The sequence below is a fragment of the Cupressus sempervirens genome, chromosome 11, assembly GCF_028749045.1.
Source record: "Cupressus sempervirens isolate cs-2001-9-10 chromosome 11, ASM2874904v1, whole genome shotgun sequence".
Taxonomy (NCBI): Eukaryota; Viridiplantae; Streptophyta; class Pinopsida; order Cupressales; family Cupressaceae; genus Cupressus; species Cupressus sempervirens.
This window is the reverse complement of record NC_143128.1, coordinates 341,549,563-341,563,416: the sequence shown is the minus strand read 5'-3', so window position 1 is coordinate 341,563,416 and position 13,854 is coordinate 341,549,563. Positions and strand designations below refer to the sequence as shown.

Here is a 13,854-nt window from a genome sequence, read left to right as displayed (position 1 = left end):
TTTGAGCATGTTATAGAGTTAAAACAGGGTGCCAAACCAGTTATAACAACCCCATACCGCCATCCAAGAGGTTATAAGGAAGAAATTGAAAAAACTATTAAGGAACTCCTAGACATGGGATTCATAAGGCCTAGCTCCAGTCCATTTGCATCATCTGAGGTACTTGTCAAGAAAAAGGATGGTACAATGAGAATGTGTATAGACTACATGGCTCTAAATAAGAAGACCATAAAAAATAGGTATCCCATACCATGCATAGATGAGCTCATTGATGAGTTACATGGTGTTGTATACTTCTCAAAAATTGACTTAAGATCAGGGTACCATCAAATCCGAATGAGGGGTGAAGATGTGGAAAAGACTGCTTTAAATGTCACTATGGGCACTTTGAATTTCTTGTTATGCCATTTGGCCTCACTAATGCACCTGCAACATTCCAATCTTGTATGAATAAGGTATTCAGCCAGCATCTTCGAAAATTTGTTTTGGTATTTTTTGATGATATCTTGATTTACAGTAAAACATGGGAAGAGCATCTGAAGCACATAGACACTATTTTGGGAATCTTGGAGTAGCAATCTTTCTATGCTAAGCTATCTAAATGTGATTTTGGTTTGATAGAGATCCTATATTTGGGACATATTATAAGTTCTAAAGGAGTATAGGTTGATCAACAAAAAATTCAGGCAATTTTGGATTGGCCTCCACCCACTAATCTTACATAGTTGACAGGTTTCTTTGGGTTGTGTAGCTACTATAGGAGATTTGCCAAGGGATTTTCTTAGCTTGCTACCCCCTTGACTGATTTGACAACGAAAGGAGCTTTTTTTTGGACAGAAGAGGCACAAAAAACATTTGATAAGCTTAAGAAGGTAATGAGTTCATGCCCTATGCTTGCAATTCCAGATTTCTCTTTACCTTTTGTTGTTGAATGTGATGCTTCTGGAGAAGGTATAGGGGCTGTCCTAACTCAAAGGGGACATCCAATAGCATTTGAGAGTAGAAAACTAAATCAATCAGAGAAAGGTTACTCCATCTATGATAAGGAAATGTTGGCAATCATGCATGCACTTCATAAGTTTAGACAATATTTGGTATGTGGGAGATTCATTGTAAAGATAGACCATAATAGCCTCATGTTCTTCTTGAACCAAAGGGATTTGAATGATCGTCAACAAAAATGGGTAAGAAAATTGCAAGCTTATGATTTTGATATTGAATACATGAAAGGAAAGAATAATGTGGTTGCTTATGCTCTCTCAAGAAAGCCCACTCTGTGTTCCTTAACATCTATCTCTGCTCATTGGAAAGTCTCCATAATTTTAGAGTATGCTAAAGATTCCTTTGCCACCAAGATTTTGGATAAGTTAGTGGATGGTGACAGGTACAAGGTTGTTGATGAATTGATTTATTACAAGAACATGATCTTCTTACTGCCAGGATCAAAAACTAAGGAGAGGATATTGAGGGCCTTTCATGACACACCTTTGGCTGGTCACCAGGGATACTTCAAGACATATAGGAAAATTTGAGAGCGGTTTTCATGGAAGGGTATGAAGGAGGATGTCCTTAAACACATTAAGGAATGTATGGTATGCCAACAAAGCAAGAGTGAGCAAAATTTTGCTGCAGGGTTGTTGCAACCACTTCCTATTCCTGAACAAAAATGGGAAAGTATTTCCATTGAATTCATCACCGGGTTGCCCAAGGTTCAAGGTAAGGATTGCATATATGTGGTGGTAGATAGATTAACTAAGTATGCACATTTCTTTCCTATCACATCTGATTTCAAGGCATCACAAGTGGTCGAATTGTTCTTCAAGGAGATTTTTAGATTACATGGCTTGCCTATAAACATTGTCAGTGATCGGGACAGTAGATTCCTCAGCTCTTTTTGGAAGGAGCTCTTTCATTTGGCAGGAACTGAACTCACTTCCATACTAGCTATCACTCTCAAATAGATGGACAAACATAGATAGTTAATAAATGGATAGAGGGATATTTGAGGAACTATGTTTCAAATCAACAACATGCTTGGGTGAAATGGTTGCACCTAGGGGAGTATTGTTACAATACATCTCATCACATGTCTATTGGTATGCATCCTTTTCGTGCTCTTTATGGTTATGACGCCCTTTCCTTTGTTGATTTAGTACTTTCAGATAGCAGAGTACCTGCAGCAAGTGATTTCATCAAGCAAAGCCAAGACATAATAAGGTCCCTCAAGGATAATCTACAACATGCACAGAACCAACAAAAATTGTATGCTGATAGGAAAAGGACTGAAAGATCTTTTGAGGTGGGAGATTTGGTATTTGTCAGGTTGCAGCCAAAGCAAAGAACCTTGAAGAGGAGTGGGGCAGAGAAACTCAAGCCAAGGTTCTATGGGCCTTATAAGATCACCAAGAAGGTAGGAGAGGTAGCTTATGAATTGGAGCTCCCACCAAACAACAAAATACATAATGTTTTCCATGTATCTTGCCTGAAGAAGGTTCTAGGTCAACAGACCATAGTATCTACAGAATTACCACCTCTTGATGATGAAGGGAAATTAGTTTTGATACCAGAAGAGATTTTGGATATAAGAGAGAAAAGATTGAGAAATAGGAGCATCATAGAGCATTTGGTCAAATGGAAAGGATTACCACTGGAGGATGCAACTTGGGAAGGAGCACATATTCTTGAACATTCCAATCTTCATTGCTTGAGGACAAGCAATATTTGGGAGGGGAGGAGTTATCATGTCCCCTTTTCAAATATTTAAAAATAATAATCTTTGCTAACGCAGGCAGGCCCAAAAAAGGTGAAGTTTCAGCAAAAGGGGCTAATCTTTGGAAACCAATGGACTAATAAATAAAAATTAGTATTAAAATATTTTTTATTAACCCCTCTTGGACGTGAGTTAGGGTTATGCCCTCTTTTAAGGGATTTGGAGGCATTTTGGGCTCATTCCAGAACTTGATTTTCGCTTATTGCTTTGTTGTTCTTCAGAGGCTGCCAAACTTGTGGAGAAGGAGACCCAAGGATGAGAGTTTGCATGTTTTCAGGAAGGCTAAGGATGGGAGTTTGAAGCCATTCCATGCACAAGCTCATGCACAGTTTTCCCTTGTGCTGAACAGTGCAAATTTGTGGGTTTTCGGGTGTGTTTTTTGTAAGAGTTTGGTGTTTTCAGTTGAGTATTTCATATCAGTTTGGGTTTCTGTTGTATTTTAGACTTTAAAATGTTAAAATAGAGCTGAATATATGTATTGGGACATGGTTAAACTTCTGAGATAAATTATTAATGTTTTTGTGGTGTTTTCGGGCATTTTTGTGTTAGTTTCGAGAGCCCAATGAGCATAGTTTTTGTCCTACGTTTGTGAGCTATTGTGTAAATGCTATACAGATCTGAAAATGTCATTTTGTAGGCCGTTATGCTGCTGAAATTTTTGTAAAAATGTCCATTTTCAGATTTATTAATAATTTGTGAAGTTGTGAAGTTTTTGGCACTATTTTGGACATACCCGATTTGGGGTTTATTGAGAAATTGGTGGATCTTTGTAATATTGGATGTTTGATTTTGAAAATCTGATTAGAGGCTTGAAATATCATATAAAATCAGAAAAAGGGACATTTCACCATTGATTTTTTATTTTCCTTGCATAGATTGAACCATGTAACAACATGCACGTTCACCATTATCCTAGTGAAGTTGCATTTAATCATCTTGTCATCATTTTGTAACTTAAGTTCCTTTTGCTTGAACAAATTGCAATGGTGTAGCGCTTAATATGTTTTCAAAGGCAATTGCAACATTGCAACTTAAGTATGTACCATAGTTTTAACAATAGAGACAATGTGCATGGTTGCTACCCAATTATCGCCACCTCGCAACTACCTCACAACTACCACACTTAACCATAAAGAAGCTACAATGTCAAAACAACATAATGAACTACAACATCACAACCTTGCATATCACCGTCTAGGAAGCCACCGCAATGTAGCATCCATGACCAAAATCCCTTTTAGTCGCAACTTCATAGTATTGAAAGCTAATTACCAAAAGAAACTTTAAGAGGTCATGAACAACACAAACCTTCTGTAAGACAAAAGGATACCCATTCGAGGGATATAACAAAATTTTATAGCCTATAAAAAATAGGACCAACACCTTTGATGAGTCATGTCTCTTATTTAATTAGTTTCCTTTTTTGTTGTTTGTCTTTCATGATGATCTTATCCCTTTCTAGAGGTGTGTATCCTTGGTTAGGATATTTTTTTGATAACATATATCTTTTAAGGTGTGCAATCCTTGATCAAGAACCTACTCTCCTAGAAATTGGGAAGGTGTGCATTCTTGATCTACTTCCCTTTTTATTATTGAAGATGATGTCTTTATTCGAATATCTCCTTTATTTATGGAGGTATATACCTTTAGATAGAGCTCTCCTCCAACCCCTTTGATAGAAACATATCCTTGATAAAGATCCCTTCTATACTTGCAAATATTTTCTTTATAATGATTGCTTCCTTGCCTAAAAATTTGCATCCTTTATAAAATTATTCTTTCCTTGGAATGCATAAATTTGTAGAAAGGGTATGTCCTTGGTATTGAAGGTGGTTTATCCTTGATTTGAATCTATATATCCCTTAAGATGTCAATATAGAGACTTGTTGACATCTTAAAGAAGATCAAATGAAACTTCCTCATTACTTGTAGTCATTTATTGATGTGCCCTTGAAGTGGTGATGTTGTGTTACATATAACCCCCCTCGAGGAATGGTTATCAAACTATCTCCACCAACCTTTTAATCATCCAGCATAGCAAGCATTGTTTGTCTAATTATTATTATCATTTTTGAGCACTATCTCCACCAACCTTTTAATCATCCAGCATAGCAAGCATTGTTTGTCTAATTATTATCATCATTTTTGAGCAATGGTCATCTGGCATAACACAACTTGTTAGCATGATCATCTTGTTGATTATACTTTCTCAATTGTTGCTTACCTAGGATAACGTGGATTACTAGGGTGATCACTTTGTTGCACTACACAAATCACACCATATAGCAAAACTTGTTATTGGTGGATTTTGTGTCTATATCTATTGAAATTTGGTAGAATTTGTGTTTATCTCCATAGATTTGGTAGAATTTGTGTTTATCTCCATAGATTAATTAGCATAATGAAATTTGATAGATAGTATAGTCAATATCTTCAACATGAATCACTTAAGAGAACATACCTTTCCAATGGAATTCATAACTTTCTCATTGACCACTAGCATACTATATCTTGCCATGTTTGTTTGTGAATCCACTTACATACATTTGTATACCACCTAAAAATACATTTAAAGTTGTGTTCCAACAAAATAAAATAGATGAACCTTTCAATTTTCATCTTGAATCAATGCCAAGTAAATTCAGATACATAATTTGACGCACTACATACTAAATAGTTATAACAATTTATCGATCATAACATATAAAACAGAAGCTGGCGTTGAAGAAAACTAAAACTGATATGTAAGGGAAAACGCATATCGTAATTGACACGACCACGGTGGGACTCGAACCCACAATCTCCCGCTCCGGAGGCGAGCGCCTTATCCATTAGGCCACGCGGTCGAGACGTTTGATTATTACATATTAAATTATTTGTAGAATGAAACCGGTTTTTTCAATTCTAAATTCCAAATTAGTTTACCACCTTCCTTGATTTTATAGCGATCTTCTCCATCTCCAAATACAAAGAAGCGCCTTTCCTAAAGAAATATAGGAAAATGCACACTTATATTGTAAAATCAGGTTAATAAAGGGAATCAGCTTTAAATAAAATACTATATCCAATCATTTAAAGATTTTACAATTACACTTGTCCGGAAGGACGGCAATGGAATGGCAGACCTGCTTTCTAGTTGGACTGTTGACAATATAATGATAGCCGGGAGGATTTTAGTAATCTGGAAGATTTATATGTATCTTTTGATCGTCTCAATTTCATGCATTTCAGTTTCTTCTTCTCTTTAAGAGTACGAGTTGGCATCTTATACCAGTTATACGATATTCTTTGGTTCAACTTGTTTTCGTATGGGATGCTTCATACTTATTCCATATATTCTTGCGGCGCATGGGACATTTAATCCGAGCTTTTGAGGAAGGACGATTGACGTAATTGCTAATAGTAGTGTGGGACTGCAGTTATGGTTGGTCTTCTCATGAGTGCAACCTCTGTAGCAGTTCAGCTAACTTTGTGTACTGATAATTTATGTAGAAGTCAAATTGTGAAGTGGTCAAAAAGTGTCATTTCAAAACTTCACTTCAAATCTATTGTACTTATTGAGATATGAAGTCCAACGTCACTGTGACTGTTAAGCTTCCCATGACTCTTCACTTAATAGTTGTTTTGAATGTATAAATACATGTGTGCAGTTGTGTACTGAATTGTATTGGGTATTGATTAATAAAGTATTCCCTATTAGAATGTGGACGTAAGCAAGTTTTGTCGAGCCACAATAAATCTTGTGTTCTTGTATTTTGTCTTCTTCCTTTATTGGTTTTGATCTAGTCATTTAATTATTTACAATTGCTATCAGAGCCAAGGTGAGGCTAGAGGAGAGAAGGAAGACGATGAAGTTGATTTTATCATCAATTTATTTCTTGGAAATTTGGGCTCGATAGAAGATGAGGTTATGTCAGCCGCTAAGAGCAGAAGAATCCGCCATGGGCACTAGTGGGATGGATGACAAAATAAGCCTCAAGCTGAACTATAAGATTTAAAAACTCTTAAATCTGAGCTTTATACTTCTTGAGTGCACACGTGTGCATAAGAAAGTTGTCATGGAAGAATTGTAGGGACAAGAGAAGATAAGATTGACGAGTTTGTAAACTGTTTGATGCTAGCATATTATAGAATGAATTCTCTTATTTCTAGTTCCAACCTCAATGATCAAATTAATTTTGCTTCTAGAGTTCATAGGATGTTACAACTATTCATTCTAAAGAGCATGCAAAGTTCCTAGTAGATGAAGAGGCAGAAGATGTTGTGGAAGAGACAACCAGTGCAAAAGGTAATGATGATATTGTGGTTATTGCAACTGGGAGAAGAGGCATGTGCATTGGCCAAGAAGAGGGATGAACAATGCAAATTATTTCTTGGTCTGTAGAAGAGAATTACTCTACTCATGGCCCTAAAGAACAGAAGTCTGGAACAACCGAGAAGTTTGCAAACAAAAAGATCGCTGTGCAAGAAGATGGAGGAGCAGACAAAAATTTCTATTATGTTTGGCATAGAAATGAGACGTTTGGGCTTCTAGCAAGCTCCTTTCTTAGTAAAGAAAGGGCAAAGTAAATGAAAGAGGATTCCAAAGGCCATGTCATTAACGGGCCAGATGTAGATAGTTCCCCTGAAGGGGGAGACAAGTAGTATGCCTATTGGAATTTATGTGCTTCACGATGGACCACGAGTATCCCTTCCAAACATGGGATCTCTCAACAAACTCCCTGCCACACAAATACAAACTACGATGGATGAATCTGTCCAGTTTGGAGATGAATTGGAATCCAAAAATGTGGATAATCTTCCATAGACTCAGGTTTGAGAATAACAAAGATCATTCTCTCCTTATAAGAGGGAAGCCTAAGATTGAGGAGTGGAAAATGAAACCCTATATGGTTGTTGAAGAAGACAGACAAGCCAGTAATGAGTGGGGCAAAGGAGAATTTGTTGGTCCTATTATTACAAGGGAGGGTTATCGTTGCACCAAAAGATCTACCTGTCAATGCCCAATACAACTACTAGACTTATAGAACATAGGAGGCAGTTAAGCCATGTCACGAATCCCAAAGGCGAACGTTGGCAGTTAGTCCACCAATCCCCCCCCTCAACGTTACTCGAGGAGATTTAAACCTATGACCAAGCTTTAATACCACTTGTTACAAGCTAGGGTTGTTCTTGTACCAAAAGATCAACCTATCAATGCCCAATAAAACCACTAGACTAATAGAACACAAGAGGTGATTAAGCCATGTCACGAACTTTGAAGTGGATTATTTGTGGTTAGTCCAACACCCATTCCCATTGTAATTCTTGAAGAAGGTGAACAAACATGTAAAAAATGTAGTTTTTGTGGCCATCTAAAATTGTCCCAAGCACAATAAAAGACGACGATGGGATTAAGTCATTAATAATTGTGTCTTGACATTTTTAAAATTAGATTATTGTTTGTTGGCACAATTATGCCCATGTCACTTACAACATTATGAATTTCACTTATCTATGTCTATATGAACATTGAAAAATTATATAGTTTTGAAAAGCATTGTGTAGGAAAGTAGTGTATAAAGTGACGGTCTTTTACTTTGTTTAGAGTGGAAGTTCAGAAGTTGTATATCATGTTTTCAATGAAAAGAGTATTTCGAAAGAAATAATTTTATTAGTCTTTATGTGAGACCAAGGGATCTAAACACAAATTCAAAACCAATTTTTTTTTTTTTGTCTTTGTTTTGGTCAAAACTGGAATTTTGGAAACCACATTACTCTTAATGTCAACAAACTAGAACCTTCTAGTACTATCCAACTCACCATCCAATTCTAACACCCTTTTTGATAGACATTTTTAGACATAAAATGGGACTCCAAGCTTCCTTGAATATTTTCAATATAAAACTAGACATTTAAAAAAGAAAATCTATACACAACGAACATTCAAAATGAAACCTCATTAATAAATTATAAAGTCAAAAAAACTAAAAGATAAAAATGAAAACAAAACAATATTAACATGAAAACAAAATAGAAATTACTAATTTAAAATGTAAATCTTAACTTTTTTATATTTTAAAATAGAAATCACTTTATTAAATTTTTTTTTTTAAAACTAGATTTAATATAAAAAGTATAACTTTATTTATTTTAAATTTAAATTAAAAATATCAACGTTATTCCATAAAATAAAAAGTCTTAGATTACCTAAATTTAATATCATTATTGAATCATTCATTGATATATATGAAATTTGGTATGATACATTAAAAAAAAAAATCATATAAGTCCTTAAATTAGTCAATAACTTTCCTTCACTAACTACTTGGATTTACTTCTTAGATTTTTGTACCCATAAAAATGTGACGAATTCTTCATTTTTTATAAACTAATTACCCATGAAGATTTCTTTATTTTTTCTCTTTAATGTGATTAGATACATCTTTCCTAAGAACACTTATTAACGATAAGCTCATATTCGGAAATATCTTCTACTACTTGTTAAAATGTTGTGAAGACTTATCAAAATCATATTCTTTTTTGTAGTCGTATGCTCTCTCAATTCATTTGATACAATGAACCAGAATTAAGATAGAAATATAATACATATAATTATGGATTTAATCAAATAAATCTTACTGATATTGACTAGTTAATTAATATCAATGATTATAATTGGAATCAAACACTTTAATCAATAATGACTTATAAACTAGGATAGAAACTATGCCAATTAACTAATTAATTAATTATAATTAAATAATGCAATAATAGTATAAATGAAATATATTAGATTTAATATTTAATCTTATTATTACAATGGAAAACCTTATATAAATGATAAGATTATAAAATTATATAAATATATAAATGAATTAAATTAAATTAATCGATATAGCTCATCATGGAAAAAATGTGATGACTCATACAAAATGTATTAGGCATCGCACACATTTCGATACTCTGAAAACAAATAAGGAAACGAGGCAGTCCAACTGCTAAACTCAAGAGAACAATTTTCAACAGCCTACGTGGAGAGCATATGATAGTTAAGACAGGTCAAAGGGTAAGCATATTCCATTCGATAAAGCCAAGACAAAGGAGGTAATTACATCGACAAGTAAGGACGAGTGACGACTGAAAATACCACCAATTAAAGCATTGATTAAAACGTAGCCTATGATTATTAAAAGATAAGGCATGAGTAACCCAAACAAGATAAAGGTAGGTTGTGAGTAAGGATCATTTCATAATTATAATATAGGTAAACGCTAATATTTATTGAAGGTATATTTATAGAGTATTATGCAATTTCTTATTCAGATAATATATAAATAATCATATTGATGTAATGTTTATTTGATCATTTATGATGAGACCAATATGGTGTCTTATAGAGAAGTGGTTAATTTTAAGGTTAATAGTGTTAGTATGAGAGATTTATAATCTCTATCTAACTAACATGACCATATGATTTCTATAATGTTTGTATGTGAGATTAATGCAGTTTCCATCTGAGTGACATGCCTGAAATAAAGGATCTCTATAATGTTGGTATAAGAGATTAATAACCTCCATTTGTCCAACATGTCTGAGAATGTTATCATCTCTATAATGTTGATATATGAGATTAGTAGAATCTCCATCTGACCGACATACTTAAGATTGATATACCAGAATATTCTGATGATATATCAACATTTGTATATGAGACTGGCCTTGGATAGAGGATGTCTTGTCCAGGTAAAATCTTAAGGGTTGCGCTTCAGGAAAGATAGTGGAATAACTAAGGGTTGGGAAACCCAATCTAAAGACGACTTTAAGGTTTGGGATTAAGATAGAGGGTAGAATAGTGTAGTTAGATTTATTAATGTTTAAGTTCCAATGGGGCATTACAATGGTATCAGAGAACAATCATGTCATCCTGTGAAAGGATTACTCTGAAGAACTATGGCCAAATAATTAGTCCAGGAACTAAGGAACTTTATATAGAACAAACTAATGAGAGATTTGAAAGAACTAAAAATCCATTAAAATACTACTGAAAGCTATACAAAAATTAAGCAATAATAATAACCAAGATGAAAGATCTAACCCATAGAGGGACCATCAATCTACTCACGAGGAAAATAAGCCCTCATCACAAATTTTATTCCTATGAGAAAATTTCCCCTCATTCATTCCAAGAGAAGAACCTATTGTGGAGGAGGAAATGACCACTAATATTGTAGAAGAAATTTGCACAAATGTATGCCAACTTTGATCCCAATCTTCAACAAATTATTCCTTTTAAAGAATACTATGAATCTAAACTCATGGAAAATAGGAAGAAACATCATGTAGATGAAGACCTTCATGATAAGGTAAATAGGGTAAAATTACCATGTTTTGGTGGGTCAGGAGAAGAAATTGCTCAATCATGGGTCTAAAAGTTAGACACATGTTTATCCTATAGTCCTATGAGGAAAAAAGGTGATATCAAGTTCATCATACTTCATTTAATAGGATCAACCTAGAAATGGTGGCACTACAACCAAAATTCCCTGGGGCTCAAAACAATCACCTCGTATAGTGAATTCACTAAAAAATTGATGAGCATATTTGATCTAAAAGATCATGAATGGTATTACCAAGAACTAACTCGTCTCAAATAAGTAGGGTTAGTAGAATAATTTGCCAATCAATTTCAAGACCTAGTCGTAATGGTCCCAAGTTTATTGCAAGGGAAACTCACATACTTATTCATAAAAGGACATAAAGAATCCATTAAAGCCCGAGTAAAACCCTTTAAACATCAAAACTTGGAAGAAACTATTAGAAAGGAAAAGAAGGTTGAATATGATGTATTCAAGAACTGCACATCAAAAATAGTTTATCAAAAAGAAGGATCAAGAAGAGATCATCAAGAAAGACCATGTTACACGTGCAAAGAATCTTGGAGTGAGGAACATCAATGTCAAAAAAAATGTGTTGATTGAGAAAACAATATGTTTTAAATGCAAGGAACCATGGAAGCATGGCCATCAACGTATAAGAGAAAAAATGAGTAAAATAGAGGAGGCCTATGATGACAAGAATCCCAGTAAGAAGACAAGGGTAATAACCTATAAATTTAAGTGTTATCCGAGAATAGGAACCAAATGATCATCACTTTAATATAGGGGTTATTATTTTCTTGAGGACAAGAAAATTCTGGATGGAAAGACTAATATTCTGATGATATCAACATATGCATATGTGATTGGCGTTGGATAGAGGATTTCTCATCCAAGAAAAATATTAAGGCTTGTGCTTTAGGGAAGACGATGAAATGACTAAGGGTTAGGAAACCTGATCTAGAGAATTCTTTAAGGTTGGGATTAAGATAGAGGGTAGAATAGTGTAGTTATATTTATTATTGTTTAAGTTCCACCATTTATTTTATAGGTATTACTTGTGCCAAACTAACCCTAATAATGGTGACATTACATTTGATTTAATATAGGGTGAACAAACAAGGTAACTAAATCCTTATACAACATCCATGGAACATTAACTAATGGTGCTCCTTGACTTATTGATGTTGTAGGTGCTAAAAAATTGCATTGTTTCAACTATAAATATATACAATTAATGTTAGATCAATACCACTTTTTCTTGTAATTGTTCCTACTTCCCCAAGCATCTTTCTCTTCTCATATTTAACACACATGACAACATGTCTTCTTTTTTTCATTTATTTTTATAAAATTTGTACTATTTAATCCTATTTTTGTTCAATGAATATGCTCTAGAGATATACTTGGGTTCAATTTCTATTTCTTCATAAAGTTGAGCATGCAAGTTAATTCATTCAATCTCTAGTTTCTATTGGAGGTACTAAACCCAAGTATTTCAAAAAATCTCATTTCTCTCCAACTATCATTTTATTAATGGATTATTCAACCAATATCCCCAAGTTATGAATTGCAAACACATCGTTTAATTATCTTTTTAGTTTCTTTCTCACTATGTTTATAAAGATATATAATCTAACTTGTAAGGTAAAAAAAACATTTTATCTCCAATGAACGATCTTCACAACATCATTAACACATAATGATTCATACCAATCTAATTATCACAATATATCAAGCCAAAGACTTGAAAATCATACAACACATAAGAGGACAATATATATATACACAAATATATCTAGTGTATATAAATGATAAAATGCATCATTATACAATTACTATATCATTAAAAAATTCAAAAATGTTTCATAATTACACCAAGCTCAAATAATGTTATGCATTTGAGATGGTATGAAACATCCCATTGATTACTACATGTATCTTGAATACTATGACAATCTTCATCAATTGATTTTTTGATTTTTTAATTTTGGTGTAGGTGGTAGGCTTAGAAAACATATTTTGATAATGGCGACATCGTTCTTATCAATAGTAATGTGAGTCATTGGAGTGGTGGTCTTAAGCTAGCTCCCTTGTAACTGATAATAATGAATTACTACATAGAGATGTGATAACAAAATATACTTTATAAGAAGAATCCTATCTCTAATGTTTTTTTACAAGTTACAGGTAAAAAAGTGTTGAATATCATGATTAGGCACAAGATAAGATATTTGGGCATACAAATATTTGAATCTACCAATAATGTCACTAACCTTTTCTTCAACATTTTTCTTACAATACATCAAATTACTAAAAAAATTGAGGACCGATGTTATTTTTAAAATGTTGAAATGAAAAAATTGGCAAGAATTTGAAAGGAATCAATAGATTAAGGGGGTGAAAAGCAGTAACATTACAAAGATTTTTCCCTAGGTTTACATGTTAACAACTTAGCCACAAGCCTATACTCATGAGAAGAATCATTACATATGATTTTTAGAAAGTCCTAACATAAATCACATGATCACCCTTACTCTTATACATCTCAAGATGAGGCATCTCAATATATTGTGGGTTAACAATAGAAAGGATGTCTAAGGAAAGGGGACTAGCAATGACACATGTAGTGTAATGTCCCCATTTTAGCAGTTGACCAAGTGTGTGTGCGTTAGCCTTGTTCTACATGGTCCCGAGGGCTAACGAAGGGTTTAATGGGATCCTGGA

General features: G+C 33.8%; 1 non-coding gene across 1 annotated transcript; it reads right to left on the bottom strand.

Annotated features, from left to right (window-relative positions):
• Positions 1 to 5,543: 5,543 nt before the first annotated feature.
• On the bottom strand, positions 5,544 to 5,616 carry TRNAR-CCG (transfer RNA arginine (anticodon CCG)). The gene has a single exon. It is a non-coding gene; the product is annotated as a tRNA-Arg (tRNA).
• Positions 5,617 to 13,854: the final 8,238 nt, after the last annotated feature.